The following is an 18,243-nucleotide window of genomic DNA, read 5'->3' as shown; positions in this document are numbered from 1 at the left end:
CTTACACAATGTTTATTAGGTATTTAGATTTTCGCAAACAGCTTTTTCAGATTCACAATATAAACATCACTCAATTAATTTTGGCTCCGAACCACGTTCCTCGGCATTATGCCTACCGACTAGCGAGCGACCCACTTTAGAAATAATCCCAGAAGACATCCGGTCTTACCCAGCCTGGTTACTGGCGTGACTGGAATTACTTTCTTTGTCGGATTTTGCACTCTTGCCTAAGGACAATCACAAATGTTAAACAATCACAAACTTAAATTTACGACCATGCCCCAGCAGGATTCGAACCCACGGCTATCGCAACAGTATGAGGACCGTTCTATCGCCTTTACCACTGCGCTACCAAGCCGGCTTATTCAATTTATTGCTTCACTACATAGTATAAAACAAAGTCGCCTTTTCTGTCCCTATATCCCTATGTGCGCTTAAATCTTTAAAACTACGCAACGGATTTTGATGTGGTTTTTTTTCAATAGATAGAATGATTCAAGAGGAAGATTTATATGTATAATACATGCATAATATACTAAGGCAACATTGCTAATTTTAGAGGTTTCTAACGTGATGTCGTAAATTAACCTATTTTTTTAGGCTTATTTAGCAATTAGCAAAAACGCTGCCTAACCCTACGAGTTAGATCAAATTAATGTACTACAGTATTGTACACCATAAAAAGGTCTACAAAAAAGTCCGCGATGGTATATGTTTATCTTTTAGGGATAACCCACATTAACCATTTTTATTGTTTACTTTTTACGTGAGAAAATGGCTTATTTACGAAGCTATTTTAAGCAATACGGCATTAATCCTTATCGAATTAAGTACCTTAAATACAGTGTGCAATTAATATAGATCAATATGGTTCCTTACAGCATGTAAATTAAACAAATATTTTCGGAGATATTACAAATTTAAAATTTGCGTTTAAAAATGTGTAATGTAATAAAAATTGTATGAATTTAGATATTCCAAAGAGAGCAGGAAATCTTCATAGTAAGTATAGGAGAAGAGGAATTGTTTTACTCCAAATTTAATGCGTGCAGGCCAAGGGCAGTAATGAATGAACCAAAAATACTGGATCGATTTTAATCATGTTTTCATTGAGTGACATAGGCATATATATTTTATGCCCGTGCAAAGTCGGAGCGGGCCGCTATGTTTTTATATACAACGTTCATATTTTTTCTGTAGTGTATTTAATTTAGTATCAGCATTGCACCCGTGCAAAGCCGGGGCGGGTCGCTAGTATCAGTATATATTATAGGTTAAAAAATGTGTAAAAAACATAAAAATTATATTAATACATAAATAAAGTAATGAACATATGTAGATAAAGTGAAACTAAGTAGATAATTTGCCAAAATGGAACACATGAAACAAATAGAAGAAATTATGACTTATAAATAGTAATTTGGTAACATTTTAAACTGTTGATAAATATTAAGTTATTATTCTGCTATAATTATTGCGAAAAAGAGATAAAAATATCACAAACCTACGTTCTGATTTTTCCATATAATGAACAAGAACAAAGTATAAAAGAAAATTAAAAACTCTAAAATCCATCTTCATAATTGTATAGAATTTGCATTACTAGGGTCAACTAATATTATGGCTCAATTAGATTCTGCGTATTGGATACATATGCAGGGACATAATGAAAATATGTCAAAGAAAGAAAATATGTCAAATGTTTCAGTATTTAAAGGCACCTCCAAAGAAACACAGAACGATCAGTTAGAGTATATGCTTGAAGATTGTCGTTAACAAATAGTTGAGGAATTTAATCATTCTTCATTTTTGGCGATCATCGCGGACGAAACAACGAAATCTCAACTGGTAGTTAATTCTAGATATGTTCGCGATGATGAATCAATTGAGTGTTTTTGGAACTACTTAATTGCTCAAAAATATGGTGCAAAAACACCTTCCTTTATCCTAGATCCTTTAGTTCAATCTTCATCCAAATGATCGCACAAAGCCTTAAGATGATGGAGCAGCGGTGATGGGCCGACATTCGAGCATTAATTTAAAAAATATATCCCTTTGCCCACTATGTACACTATTATGTGCACCAATTAAATTTGATTATGTTTAAATCTGCTTCCACAAATAAGCAAGTACGTGTATTTTTTGGAAATCTGCAAGACATTCCTGGCTTTTTTAAAAATTCACCCCAACGACCAGAAATGTTGAACAAAACTGTGAACAGAAGGATCCCTCAAGGCGCTCCAACCCGTTGGAATATTAATATACGGACTATTAATGTTGTGTATGAATATAGAAACCATATCAATGAGTGTATTAAATGATTCGATCTTTATATATGATCATTTTGTTCCTCAGTTGACAAAGAACGATTACGAACTGAACTGTCGGTTGTTTATTCAAGAAATGATTGCAGGACATTAATTGGTGCACTACCTCTTCTTAATTTTTTAATAACGAATAATCTAGGAGACACGAAAATCTTCACGAATGTACGATTCCAGTGATTCAAGTTGAGTGTTGATGTTCCTCATAAACCATGGAGCATTGAGCAACTCGCGGACTTCTTGGGTCGAACTGGAGACCGAGAAATGATAGCTTCTGGAGCCAGGGGATAGGGACTTTATCGATTTGGAGGCGATAAGCGTGGAAATCCTTCCTGCGGTGGAACGTATGATCTGAGTTTTACTCGGGTTTATATGCAGCCGCTAGAACTTGTACCACGTAATCGCCTGGTTCAGTTGGACTTGAAGTCTGTCGCGGATGACGTCGAGACTGTAAGCAGTGGTAAAGAAAGCTGTATCATCTGCATAAAATGCTGTGTGGGAATGTTTGTAGAGTGGGAAGTCAGCCATATAAAGGTTGAATAGGGCAGGGGCTAGTGGAACACCTTGCGAGACTCCTGCGGAGATCTGTTTTCGAGTACGTCACCGATCCTCACTTAAAAGATCTACCGTCCAAGTATGCCATATAGTTGTATGCCCGTATGTCCAGCTGTGCCATACTTGATCGAAAGCTTTGGAAACATCTAAAAAGATGGCTCCAGCTTTGCGATCTTTTCTTAATGCCTGGTGGATGGTTCCTGGGACGCGAGCAGCTTGATGAAGGCTTGAGTGTTTGGCACGGAAACCGAATTGTTCGTTCGGGATTATGTGGTGTGAGTCTGTGAAACTGTTTAAAGCATGTAATACCGTTTCCAACTGGAAAATCGATTGTTTTGATTTTGTTTCTTTCGATTTTGTTTCTTTTTAACACTAAGTGCATCTTAGGGATGCCGAAAAAATATCGATATATCGATATTTTTTCAAGAAAATTAAACATATTTTTTAAACATTATAAGAAAACCATTTAATTACTTATATATTTTTTCCAAAAAATCGATATAATGAAATATCGGTGGTCGACACCCTGGTGCCCATAACATCTTAAGATTAAAACAAAACGATAAGATTTAATTTAGTTATGATGTTTAACGTCCTTTGAACCTTATTACAAACAACAGAAGAAAAAATACAGAAACAGAACAAACTTAATATCACAATGGTATTTATACAGATATAAAACAGTACAATCAACAAACGGATGTTAAGACGGCTAATATTTGATATGAACAAAGAGAAAACGCCAGTTAAACGTTTCCCATTCTGTAATTCGAGGCGATATATAAAGGACGCAGTCAACTTTTAGCCGCTATCTCGTACACAACAAAAAAGGTCATTGCGAGCCCGATCACTAATTATACTCGTGTTGAACCGTCACCGCCTGATGACTCATTGTTTCGTTCCCATTCAAGAACTGGCCTCGTCGTCTCGTTTTCCTCTCCGCCACGCTATTTCGTCGCCGCCACTCAAGGCTGACGGATGGACTCGGCGAGCAGGGAAATGGACAAGATACTGGGTAGATGACGGGCGGACGCGTATTTTCCGACACACCTGAGGCATATTTTCACGCCACATCATCGGAAACAATACGATTCGACGATTTCCCGACCGACGTGGGTGAATCAGTGTTACGGAATTCGTATTCGTTGTTGTTCCAGGAAGTTTAACGTTATAATGGGTTTGTTTATAAATTCGGATGACGTTACAATAACAATTAGATTACGAGGGAGCGGTGTTATTATTTCGATTACTGACATCAAAACGACAGTAAATGGACCACGGCGTGCGTGTTGATTGGCCAGAACTGCACGGGCGCGTTTAATCCAAATTAGCTTAACGGATCATGCGTTGATGCTCACGAGTGTCGCGGTTAAGAAGTCATTTTTAGGTTAATGTTATAACAGGTCAAATGAAAAGTCCCCGACCTACCATTGTAAAACACATCTTTTGGCAAAGTTATTTTTTTTATACAACATAATTCCCTTCAAGGATGATACACTGATTATAGCGACACTCCAACCTTTCGATACCATTTTTGTAGTACGAATTGTCCTTTGCTCAGTTTCGGCGATCATCTCTTCATTCGACGAAAATTTCTTCCGTGCGAGCATTCTTTTAAGATCTGAGAACAGGAAATAGTCGCTGGGGGCCAGATCTGGAGAATACGGTGGATGAGAAAGCAATTCGAAACCCAATGCAGGGATTTTGCCATCGTTTTCACTGACTTGTGACACTGTGCATTGTCTTGGTGAAGTAGCACTTTCTTTTTCTGTGGTCCAATAACGCTATGTAATAGTCGCTGTTGATGGTCCTTCCTTTTTCAAGGTAATCAATGAAAATTATTCCATGCGCATCCCAAAATACAGACGCCATAACCTGCCAGCCGACTGTTGCGTTTTCCTACGTTTTGGAGCGGGTTCACCGTATGCAGTCTACTCGGATGACCGTCGATTGGACTGCGGAGTGAAATAATGGAGCCATGTTTCATCCATTGTTACATATTGACGCAAAAAACTCGGATTTATTACACTTGATCATGTACAAACACTGCTTCGAATCATCAAATCGTCGTTGATTTTGGTCAAAAGTGAGCACCCACTTTGCACAGAGCTCTCTCACACCCAAACATTCGTGAATGATATGACCTACACATTCAGTTGATATTTTTAGTGTCTGCTATTTCATTCAATTTCAATTTACGGTTAATCAAAATCATTTTGTGGATTTTTTAAATGTTTTCGTCGCTAACAACCTCTTTTGCATTCACCGTCATCGGTGCTCATTTCACCACGTCTAAACTTAGCATACCTTGATAGTTGATTCTCCTGGGGCAGTGTCCGGAAACTCGGCATGAAGCCTCAAGTTTTTGCTTCAACTGTACTATTTCCCTTCAAAAAGCAATATTTTATCAACACGCGAAATTTTTTTCCATTTTTTTTCACAATAACAAAGTTGCTTCACTCAAAATTCTATAATTCACAAACGAATGATGTCAGCTGTCAAATTTATACACGCATCTTTTGAGGGTTAGGGCTAACTAAAAAGCATATGGATTTAATTCTAGTAGCGCCATCTATGTGTCAGGCTTCTCAGGACTTTTCAATTGACCTGTTAGGTCTCCAACAAACCATTTATCATTCCTATCATTTTATCTACAAACATCAAACAAGTGTCCCCCTCAATTCTCAAAAGAATATCCAGTAAAACTTCATTGTTTGATTCTTACTTGAACATCCCTTTATTTAATTCCATACAGATTATCATTCTATATTCACCGTTTTTTATATTTGTAACTAATTTTACCTCTTCATTGTATTCTTTATTATCAATATCAAAATTATCATATTTAAAACATTGTAGCGATCTTGAGGATCATATCGAATTTTACATCGTGTAATAACGGTCAACAAAGTACCCAGAAATATAATCAATCCCAGATGTTGAACACGGGCGGGGTGCCAGCACCGCCAACTATTACGAATATCTGGCAGCCCCGAGAAGTTTATCAATCATTCAGTCACTGACCATAGTTCAAGACACATGTGCCACGATCGACTGGCCAAGCCTCGTCTTCAGGTAACACCGCTGCCATCCGTTTTATCTATTAGTATTTCACAATATTTTATATAATTTCCACTGAGTCATATAATCAACCCTAAAATATTAAACTAGGTAACTGGGATATGCTGGAGCAGGAAGTTACCATATACATATATGACTGTAGTCATCTGACCCCTATAAGGACCCGCCATGGTCTTTCAAATCAACTGAAGAACAATCTATTAACCTCCAGTCCAGATAAACCCTAGTTGGTAAAAAGGAGGCTCTAACCAGATCCAATAACTTATCCCAACAAGTCTATTGTCGATTCTCAATCGAATACCCCATACTCCATCAATACCTAAACGTATTATTTCATGCATTGTTGTAGTATAAGAATATAATGTAACAAATTAAATATATTATATTAAAGACGATGAAATGCAAATGCAAAAAATGACATGAGATCAATAGACGTGTTACGTGACAAGATAATTTAGTTATGGTTCTAAGAACGATTGATATATTGAGATCTATTGTTTAACAATATCAAAGTAATTACCAAGCCCAATAAACTTGATGTTATCATATCGGTTAAAAAAACAATTGACGCTTATAAATCATAAATATTTGCACAATTGGAACATCCTTCAATCTATTATCTCCGGACTACGTTATTAATTATATTATAAAATTAAATATTAATGTAAATGCAACCTTGAAATTAAAGTACAGTACTTTAATAGGTCAGTAGATTTGACACTTTCTCTTTCAAACGGTTCCCAGCTTTCGATTTTAGTGTGATCCTTGGCTTGATTGTTCTGTCTTCTGAGTTTAAAGCTCGCCTTGAACAGTGAGTCGTTCTCAGACAGTTTAAAATCGATTTTAGATTTATTTGATTATTGTTTTGTTTTATTCAATTAAAAGAATATTGTTATTACACCATAATAACCACAAAATAAACCATAATATAAAAAAACAAGATGGAAATTTTACTAGCAACTTATTAAATACAAATTAAAATTAAAATTAACGTTGAGAACTATCGAGACACTTTTAGCGTTGTATTCAGCGATAACAGACGGAGATGTACGAATTCCTACCCATACTAATTTAATCGCATTTTAATATTCAGAAAGTAACAATGACCTAATACAATAAAAGAAATTGGTTTATTTCTATATAATTCCAATATGAGCTATTTTTTTCAACCATAAATGGGATTCTTTGGGAGTTAATTGTTGTAATTTATTACCTTCGAAATAACACTTTCATCTTGAATGATTATTATGAAAATTATGTTAAAGAAACGTCCCCCTCACCAGGATTATGAGCTACTAAAATTTTAGCTGACAGATCGTTATTGTAAAACAAGACGATTAACATACCGAATTACATGCAATATATGCAGGAGTTCCGCAAGGTACAGCTGATCTATCTACCACAAAAGTAATCACTGTGGCAAGTCTTAGCCTCTCATGAAGATCCAGCCATACCAATAATGAATCTACAAACCCACCTAAATGAAACACAAATGTGGATAAAAAGTTGAGGTATAAAATCCAACGAAACAAAATCCAATCGAATAACTTTTACGCTGCGTAAAAGAACATGTTCACCAATTTATATCAATAGTTGCCAACTGCTGCATGCAGAGGATGCTAAATATCGTGGTATGCACCTAGATCGACGCTTAACTTGGAAGAAGCGCTTACTCGCCAAACGGAAACAATTTGGACTTAAACTCTACCAAATGTATTGGCTTATCGGGCTCAAATCTAACTTATCATTAGAGAGCAAGATATTGTATAAATCTATACTCAAGCCTATTTGGTCATATGGAATTCAACTACGGGGAACCGTTAGTCGAATATATCCATCATACAACGGTTCCAAAATAAAGTGTTGCGCGCCATTGTCGATGCTCCGTAATATATTTCAAATGAAGCGATACAACGTGATATTCCTCTAGAACCAATAATGAGTGTAATTCAACGTGTTTGTATGAAGTACTTCGAAGGAGTCTCAGTGCATCCCAATGTACTCGCTAATCAGCTAAATATGCGATGTGGCAGTGAAGTGCGTAGACTAAAACATCTAACACCATCCGATCTGATTACTGGACATATATAGACTTTAGAATAAGCTTTGAAATAAGACAAATTAATTAAAATAGTATTTTGTACATGGGATCACTTAATGAAGTGATTTTCTATATGACATGTATATATAACATAAATAATACAAATTCTAGAGGCCAAGCTAATTTTAGGTCTAATTACCAAGTCGTTGCTGTTGGATATATGGATCCAGTTTACTCAGACTGTATGATTTTCAAATATAAAAATTAAGATGCAGTATTGTCTTGCGGAAATAGAAAAATTAATCTAGTGCCATTTTATTAATTGGACTTACATTGGGACAACATTGGTATTTATCTCATATATCTCATATATCATATATACATATATATATATATATATATATATATATATATATATATATATATATATATATACATATATATATATATATACAATTTTATCACTTCCCTTTGTTTTAACATAACGCATAGCATTTTTGTAAGTGGATGAAGGTTAAGTGTTTTTTGGGGATGTTTATATGGATCTACATAATAAAATACATTTTCAGATCGTTGATATATCTGAATCTAATTTGGTATATCTATTGATTAGATTTATTTCAACTTATCATTCTAGGAAATCTTTAATTTTAAAAAATAAATATAACGTTAAATTAAATAATTTAAAAATAAATTAAATACAATGTTATCAAACTATTGTGACAAGGCATTAAGAAACCGTCGCCTAAAACAATATAAACATATATATATGTTTCGACGTATACCCATTGTTATATAATATATATCGATATCGCTATGACAGTTGATTTATCTGGGTTATATATAAAAGATTAGAGATTCCGAAAAAATATCGATATGTCTATATAAGTGAAGGCTTATTACTTATTATTACTTAAAAGAATGAAGGCGTTTTTATCCTACCCATACTTATCCATTTAAGCAATTAAAGAAACAAGGGCCCTTCTCTGCATAACAACATAATTAACTTGCCACTATTAGGACAAAAACAAAATCGAATATTTTTGAATAAACTCTTAAAATCCAAGATAAATAAAGATCCAAGCACATAGAAGAAATGACAAAAAGAGAACATTTAACAAAACAAAAAGTTGAAACAAAAAATTCCATGTATTAATATTTTTATTCTTTCTTAAAAATATCGATAAATTTTTTGTAAAATATTGATATTTATGTCGCCGCCCGACATCGTTAAGGAAAATTATCTTATCAGAGTCTGGTATTTGAAATTATGAAGAATTTTTATTTTATTAGATAATATTACTAACTGCGTACAGACCGGACCAACGAAGGACAGCGAATGAGATTGGGCGTTGGATACCGAACATTCAATGGCCTTTGATGAAACATACAAATTGCATTTGGACCAATCGTCCACACCGAATTCGTCGATTCCATTCATCTCTTTTGATGTTACCGACACTGTACGGATTGCAAGCGAATGCCAACAAATCTTCCTTGGCCGTCATTAAACCGTCCAAACAGAACTAGAAATATCCCAACAAACCTATTCGTTGGCTTTCGTTGGCCCTGTCTGTAATTAAACATTTTTATAAGAAGTCCTTGATATCACTTTTACAATATCTCATATGAAATTTGTACCAATAAATCTATCAAAATTTGAGCTTGAAGTTAAACATAAATTTTAAGTTAGTTTGTTAATTCCAAGGATATTCTGAAGACATTCTTGCAATATACATATAATTTACAAGAACTGGCAACGTGGAAATATCAAATTTTATGCTAGGCGTCCCTATGAGTATGTCCCCTTGTGAAATTGATTCAACAAACTGAAAAGAGTATCCGTCAGATAAACAAAACAAACAAACGATTGAAAAACGTTTCATTCATAATCTGGAATTAGGACCTGGGAGAAATTTGATCCGAGCACCTTCGTCATTTTATTTATATATATTTTTGTAAGCTTTGTAAATGTCAAAAATGTTAAATGAAAAATTAATTCCAGAAATATTGTGAAAATGTCATTTGATGTATTTAAATTTGCTTCTTTATGTTTCAGAAGATCAACGGTGTATGCTAACAAACATCTTACATCAATGGCATATCAATTTTTTTATAAAAGTAGATTTATAACAAAACTTTTTGCCTCAATTTTAACTTTCATTACTCCAGTTAACCTAAAATGACCTTCAAAGGAGACACTGATTTAAATCAAAACCAATAAATAACATAGGAAGCAGAAAACAAAAAATTTAAACAAAGAAGTTAATATACAATAAGATTGGAGAAAAATACTTTCCCGAAGAGATGGACTAAAAGATACGTGCTTGAAAAGTAACAGTCCACAGAACATTCTAGGTAGTGGCGTCAATTTTTAGCTAGTCAAAATGCGTTGCGCTTCCAAAATTGGAATTAAATAATATTGGTTTCATAGTCGTACTTTATTTTTTTATATAACTTTATTCCCAACAATAGACCACGCCTATCCCTAATGATTCAGCATCCATTGTATAGTCCGGACCCTGCCTCATTCAACTTCTTTTCTATCTGATCTCTACAAAACTCTCTTAATGTTGTAATCGGCTTCAAATAGTTGTTTATGAAAATCACTCGATCTACTTTTTCCACTAGCACTCAATCAAGTTCTATGGTGCCAGGATTATGGGCTTATCAAAAAAGAGGAAAAAGATCATCGACCTTGCTTGAAATTTATATAAATATATTTTAAAAAACGTGAAAATAAAAACGAAATTATTTTCCCCCAGTTCGTTATGTAAATAAAGTCAATAAAAGAAAATAGACTCGGAATAGTTGAAAGTACGCGTTGTATACTTATACAAGAAGTTGCTAAACGGTAACTAACCTTAGGACTTTTCATCACTGCACTTATTTGCATAAATGAAAACGCTGATGATACCGAGAATTGGTGAATAAAACACAAAATGGTATCAAATAACTTGTGTAAATATAATTTTGCGAGTGAAAGGGAAATAAGTCACCCGAATCCATATCTGGTGAATATGGTAGATGTCCGATGGAATTTATTGAGCTTTTAACCAGAAATTCGCTCAGAACGATAGTTTTGTAGGATTTTAAATGCAACATCCAAGAGATCTTTTTCTACGAATCCATATTTTTTGGTAGAGTGCAGAAAAAATTGATATCTAGCCGAATATATTTTCCATTACACCAACAGATTTTGAAAGCACTGTACCACTCATGTTTGTGTTGTGGATAAAGGAGATTCACTATAAACCTCCTTTCGACAAATTAACATCGCCATATTCTATTTGCAATGAAATTGCAATCGGTCATCAGTAATTTGTTTAGATGCAAAAACAGAACAAAAGTTGTTTTGGAGGATGTGAGGGGTTGAAATAGAATGAATTATTTTCCAAAGGATTCGGTTCTATCGTATAAACGATTGTCACAACGTATAACAATGTGAAGTAGCATTATTTAACCAATATGTGACTTAACCAATTGTACTTTTAATAGTAGGTGTTTCATTAGTCTATATCGATAATTGAATTGCAATACATAATAGGTGTATTATCACATATACCTTGCCTTAGGCCGTTGAAAAATAGCAACCACCAGTAGTTATTTAGCACGCTTTAGAATCTTTAAGGAATTAGAAATAAGTACGAATAATTTTTTTTTCAATGGAAGTAAACTGAGAGGCTTGCACTTTTGCTTGTACACTGAATTTGACGAAACTTCTTAATCATATTTTATATGAGAAAATAGTAGTATTTTTAAATATCGTTAATTGTTTGCAGCATCTTCAACATTTTAACAAGAAAAATAACAATTAACTGTTCTTTGTTCGGATGAATGATAAAAGCCGTTTTACATACATTTTCATATTACATGCAAACAGAGAAAAATGTTTCGTTAATGTTGCAAACCCCACAATGCTTGACCATCCCTTATCAAATGACCAATTCCTAATACTTGTTTGATATAACTTATAAACAACCTGTTGCTAAACCTCATGTTACTCAACATAAAAAAATGGTTAGAAAAGTAGAGAAGATAATGTATCCCCGTATCCACCAGAGACTGCACCTTGAGATTATCATTAATTTTGATCCACACAGTGCATGAAAAAGAAATTTTTTTGAATAATAAATAACATTGAATCCGTAAATGTTGTGAGACATATAGCTTCAAGTTTAATAAATGGGTACAATGCAAAAGCAAATAAAAGTCCGAATTTATTTACCCAGAAAAGGGGGCGAATACACATAATAAAAAATATATTCAAAAAAAATTAGCCGAACAAAAGACGAACGTTTAGTCTAAACTAATATTTATACGTAAATTATCAGTTAAATTGAATTTCTCTTGCTGTTAACAAAGCGAGCGAATGCAATCCGAGGCTATATTTAAAGTGCTAATTTAAAAAGCCAATCGTTGCGTTGCATCGCTTTGTGTTGAATGCATGACAAATGAACAAAGTTCCAATAATTTTCCACTAAAAATATGTTTTGTATTGTCATCGTGAAACACAATAGTTAACCCAAAAACATACCAAATCATCGATGAATTAATGTCATTCGGAACTTGTCGAACACACAATACCTTTGTATCATCAATGAAAATGAAATATTACTAAAAATTACAATTTGCATAATGACTTCCTAACAGGTCAATTGAAAATTCCCCGGTGTGACACATAGATGGAAAAAAATGCACAAAATGATTTTGAATGACCGTAAATTGAAATTGAAAGAAATAGCAGACACTCTAAAGATATCAACTGAAAGTACATATCATTCACGAATATTTGGGCATGAGAAAGCTCTGTGCAAAGTGCGTGCCGCGCGAGCTCACTTTTGACCAAAAACAACGATGAGTTGATGATTCGGAGCAGTGTTTGAAGATCATTATTCTCAATGATTTCACTCCAGTCCAATCGACAGTCATCCGAGTGAACTACACACGATGAACCCGCTCCAAATCGTGCGAAAACGCTACAGTCGGCTGGCAAGCTTTTGGCGTCTGTATTTTGGGATGCGCATGGAGTAATTTTCATTGACTACGTTGAAAAAGGAAGAACCATCAACGGCGACTATTGCATAGCGTTATTGGACCGTTTGAAGGTCGAAAAACAGCCGTATTTGAAGAAAAAGAAAGTGCTGATTCACCAACACAATGCACCATGTCACAAGTCAGTGAAAACGATGGCAAAAATCCATACATTTGGCTTGGAATTGCTCCCTCATCCACCGTATTCTCCACATCTGGCCTCTAGTGACTATTTTCTATTCTCAAATCTCAAAAGAATGCTCGCAGGGAAGAATTTTTCGTCAAATGAAGAGGTGATCGCCGAAACTGAGGTCTATTTTGAAGCAAAGGACAAATCGTACTACAAAAATGGTATCGAAAAGTTGGAGGGTCGCTATAATCAAAAAACTAATTGTGTCAAAAAATGTGTTTTACTACAGTCCTAAATTACTAAGAAAACTAAAGATATTCACATTATAATCTCTTAGGTTCCACTAAATTGTTCAGATTAATATTAACGCGTATTCTAACGCTGTGCTGTGCTTTTGCACTAACAGGATAATAGACTAGCTCAAAAGGTTTCTTAGTCCTCTTGAGTTGTTGTGTCCGAGGTGTCTTGTCTTGAACTGTCTCAACACTGGCATGGTCAAGAATTCTCTGTTTATGACTATGGGCAAGGTTTTTAATGGTCTGGTTAATAGTGTCCATTGATCAACCCAAGTGTCTATAGAGAATACTATTTCGGTAGTATCAGCACTCCCAATACTTTGGAAACCGTTGAATTATATGCAGATTGCTCTTCTTGTTACTGGATACCATATGCACATATAGTCTATCCAAAGTTTTTTGTACATACATCATTAAGATGTTTAAAGTATTGCCTACCGCAATTTGTAAATTCGTTTTAGAATCAGACAATATTTTCCTTCTCATTTTATTCTAGTTAAAAAGAGACACAATGCTGTCACAAAAAAATAAAAAATATGATCTTGGTTTCGTGGAAAAAAACCGGCGGGTGACAATCAAGATCAGCTTGATGTTACCTCTATCAGAGATCAAACATATGATATGTATAATAACAGTAAGTAGTTTTTCAATACAAACATAATTTAATACAATTATTTAAAAAAACTGTTCTGAAAGTCTGAAAAGTATCGAAGAGGTCAAATGGAACTTGCGGATATTGCTTTTAAAAGAATAAAAATTTTAAAGACGAGAAAGAAGACTGCCATTAGTATCAGAGTCCAGAAACTCACTTACTCACCGAGAAAATTCATAAAAGAAACTTTTAATAATTAAACCATTACTGCAATCATGTCGTATCTGGTCCAGAAATTAATAATTGAATTTCTGGCTGCAAACAGTAAATTGCACACTGTAAAGATACCTCCCCACCATCGATTTTTTCCATCAACTTAATTATTTCCGACAAAAGTTTAAACTTCTATCGAAATTTTAAAAACAATTTAATACTGGCTCTTAATCACTCGTCGGCTCTTCAAGAGCTTCTCGCAGAATCTCAGCGAAAGGTGCAGTTCCCAATTCAGTCCGCCATAAATAAATGGCGCCAACAGAACGCGCTATATTTAAACAGTACAGCTTCCTTTAACCTCAAACCTCATACTTAGAACTGCTGGAACCATGCATATCAAATCTATTTTTCGACAAGTAAAATAAAATGAATAAAACAAAACAACGAACCAAACTAAATTAGAGTAACTGAAAAGTGTTTTAGGAGTACTATATTATTAGTCTCTCGGTTGTAGGCAGAGAATTACAAAAATAATTAAAAAGTAACTTGTCTGATGTAAAACATCATATTGTGAAAGTTTCGAGTGTTCCACGTAGATTGTCGACTTTAATTGTCAGAAAAGTTCACTTTAATCGTTTTAAAGATTTAAAAACAATACTCAAATAGAAGAAAATCATAGCCGGAGATCGTCATACAACAATTAGAAGATTGACTCGATAATACTTTGCAAAATCCGTAAAAACCTACACAGAAGCACTGAAATGGGAAATCCCATCCGATTCGCCGTATCCACCAGACATTCCTCCTGTTGATTAATACTTATATCGATCGAGGAGGCATGATTAAAACATGTATAAGTCATCTCACAAATAATTTTGAACTTAAAAGGAAGAACGCTACTGCTTAAAACCGTTGGGTTAAGAATACTTTGAATAAAACACAAGATCTACTTCTGTCACAATAAAGGCACAAACCCAGCTCTTAGCCGCTAAATAACACAACTGTGTTAGGGCGAGTATAAATGAATTTTTAAAAAATAAAAAATTAAATCCACCATCTATATTAAAGAAAAAAAACGCGGGGGCTTATCCGTACCACCCGTTTAAGCAATTAAAGAGACAAGTAATCGGGCTAATTAAATTAGTCATGTCAACTTCAAAATAGAACATCACGTCCCACCTCGTACCAATTATCTTAAATAACAACCATATTTCTTATACAAAATTGGTACAAACATTTTTATATTTAAACATACAATATGTCTCTACTGGTGAACTAACATATTGCCAATGAACAAAGAAACGAAACCTCCCACACTATAGGCTTTAAAATATGGAGTAAAAAACTATATGGCAGAATTATTTCAGATCATTAGTAATACTAAACTTTTCACCAAAGGTAAGCGCCCTTCTCTGCATAACAACATAATTAACTTGACACTATTAGGAGACACCGACTATTATGATTGAAAACAACAATAAAACTCAAAAGAAATCAGCATAACCAACCTGTTCAAAATAATCATAATAATTGGGCTAGGAACAATAAGCAAAAGGCTGGCCTAGCTTATTTTCTCTAGTTACTTAAAAATGTATTTAAACCCATCCTATCATCCTAATACAATGATTGAAATTAGAAATACTATTTCAGAACATTTTTTTTATTACTCTTCGTGATTCCACAATCTGCCCTATTGGCAATAAGTACTTCTTCTGTCTATATTATATATACATGGTATGTAGAAAATCACTTCATTAAGCAATCTTCTGTATAAAATATTATCTTAATTAATTAGACTTATTCTAAAGTCTACATATGTCCAGTGTTTCAGAACATCAATTTGGGTTTCATAATAAGCATGGCACTGTAACAAAATACATTGGTAAACCACATAAATAAAGACCTAAATGCTAAAGGGTCAGAGCTAACCGAGCTATCTCAGGGTTGCTATTGAATCTCATCTGCCAGATAAATATTTAGTACTTACTATTTTCAGTCGCTAGTTTTTTGACTATCGACTGTTTCGATTGTTTTGCGACTATCGACTGTTTTCAGTCGATAGTTACCAACGCTAGATAAGACACAGGGACTGTTTACTGAAAAGATCTTCTACATGGCACGTTCATAATAACTATTTCAGGGATTTATTGCCCACTGGCAAATTATTAAACCACTAAAGATAATAAAAAATATATTTAATCACAAATGATTTCTTCACACAAAAGTTTTTATTAAATACCATAATTGTCCAGCTAAACGAATGTCTCATTTTATAATGTACAACAGAAACCCAACTCAAGCGGACGGTTCTCCGAAGAGCAGCTTTTTATATAACCCGAGCTGAAAATAGTTTCTGTGGTACCATCGGGTACCATCGGCAACGCCGCCCGCATTCTTGGTACGAGCTTTTCTAAATTTGGCGATGAAAAAGCCGACGAACGTATATAAATACAATGGAATGTAAAAAATGAGCGTTAGCCGCCAGTAGCGGTACCATAGGCGTAGAATACGGGCAGCTCGGCGTATTGTTTCCGATTCTGGTCAAGTTTTGTGTTCTTAGGAAAGGTTTCGTGTCGAATTCTGGAATAACAATTAGTAGAATTAGAATATCCATATTTTTAACTCGGATGTTTGGGTTTAAGGAAACAACACCCATAAAATTAATAAAGCACATGCTCTGGTACGACATTAAAATCAATACCAGTTAAAATTAACAAATGGGTTGAACAATTATGAATAAAACTGGGTCCAAACAATGATAACAGTATATAATAAAATCAACAAATATACTAATGACACACAGGACATCAACCAGGAAATTAATATCAAATACTCACGAAATCAATAATTCACCTTAATCTATTAAAATTTATTTCTACAAAAATTAACAAATAGACTAGGCTGATGAATCAAACTGAATCTACATGATGATTTCTCTTTTTCAGGATTCATATCACTATATCATATACAAAAGTAATAAGCGATATCGTACGGTATATTAGATCATTAATTCACTTTGATTGATCTAATACAGTGTTCGAATAAAATAAAACTGATCCTGGGGTTTAACCATAGTATGTAAGCGTTGTGTTAAACAGTAAAATATAGAGCTGAAACTATTAAGAACCTCAACAATACCAGTAAAATGAGAATATTGAAGAGAAAAAACTTTTAATTCGATACCGAATGAAACCAAACTTTCTCTTGCTAAATTCGTTAATAAAAATTTAAATATGGCTCAACTCCATAAAAGATAAAAAATATTATATTTTGCATCTATCTACAAGATGAAAGACCGATTATCCTTATTATTTGAAAAGAGTAACATTTAGTGATAAAAGCATTAAGGTCGACACTTTTCATTCGATATAAAACAAAAGCACAGTTTTGTGACTAACACTTAAAATTAAATCTTGGTAATGTAAAAACCATTATTCATCAAATGAGACAAAGCCGAGTCATCTAAATATAAATCCTATTAGAACTAAAATTGCATTCCACTATACAACTATGAAATATTCTAAATGAAATAAGATATGTTAGTGTTATCCACCTCTCTGTATGTACAAGTAAAATCGATCTAGTATATAATTGAAACATAAAATAGCCCATAAAAAGTTTGATAATTGAACAGCGCTGCTAGTAGTCTCTTTTGATTTCCTTTACAAACAAAATAACAAATAGTTGGTATATATAAGATACATGACATAACATAACATAATGAAACCAGATCAAGAAGGCATCACTTTCAATGTGAATCAAAACAAAAGAATAGTTCTGTCAATATTTCAGAAAACTGAAACTGTGTGTGGTAATAAACTGTTGGCGAAATGTTATTTATCAACTAAGATGTTCAGAGAATGAAGGTGTTGTCATAAGGGAGTGTCTGAGATTACCCACACCCGTGGAACATTCCAACACAATCACAAATACCTGAGTTAGTGCCTGATAACTAAGGTAATTAATCCTCCCCATTA

At 33.9% G+C, this 18,243-nt stretch overlaps 1 protein-coding gene across 3 annotated transcripts in view; it reads right to left on the bottom strand.

The window, feature by feature from the left end:
* The window catches only part of LOC143193163 (death-associated inhibitor of apoptosis 2), a 56,444-nt gene that overhangs the window by 33,333 nt on the left and 4,868 nt on the right, over window positions 1–18,243 (bottom strand). The gene's annotated exons all lie outside the window — the stretch shown is intronic.

This window comes from Rhynchophorus ferrugineus, unplaced genomic scaffold (assembly GCF_030347505.1).
Source record: "Rhynchophorus ferrugineus isolate W39M unplaced genomic scaffold, kcgeb_rfMv2 rfM1, whole genome shotgun sequence".
Lineage (NCBI taxonomy): Eukaryota > Metazoa > Arthropoda > Insecta > Coleoptera > Curculionidae > Rhynchophorus > Rhynchophorus ferrugineus.
This window is presented reverse-complemented; position numbering and strand designations above follow the sequence as displayed.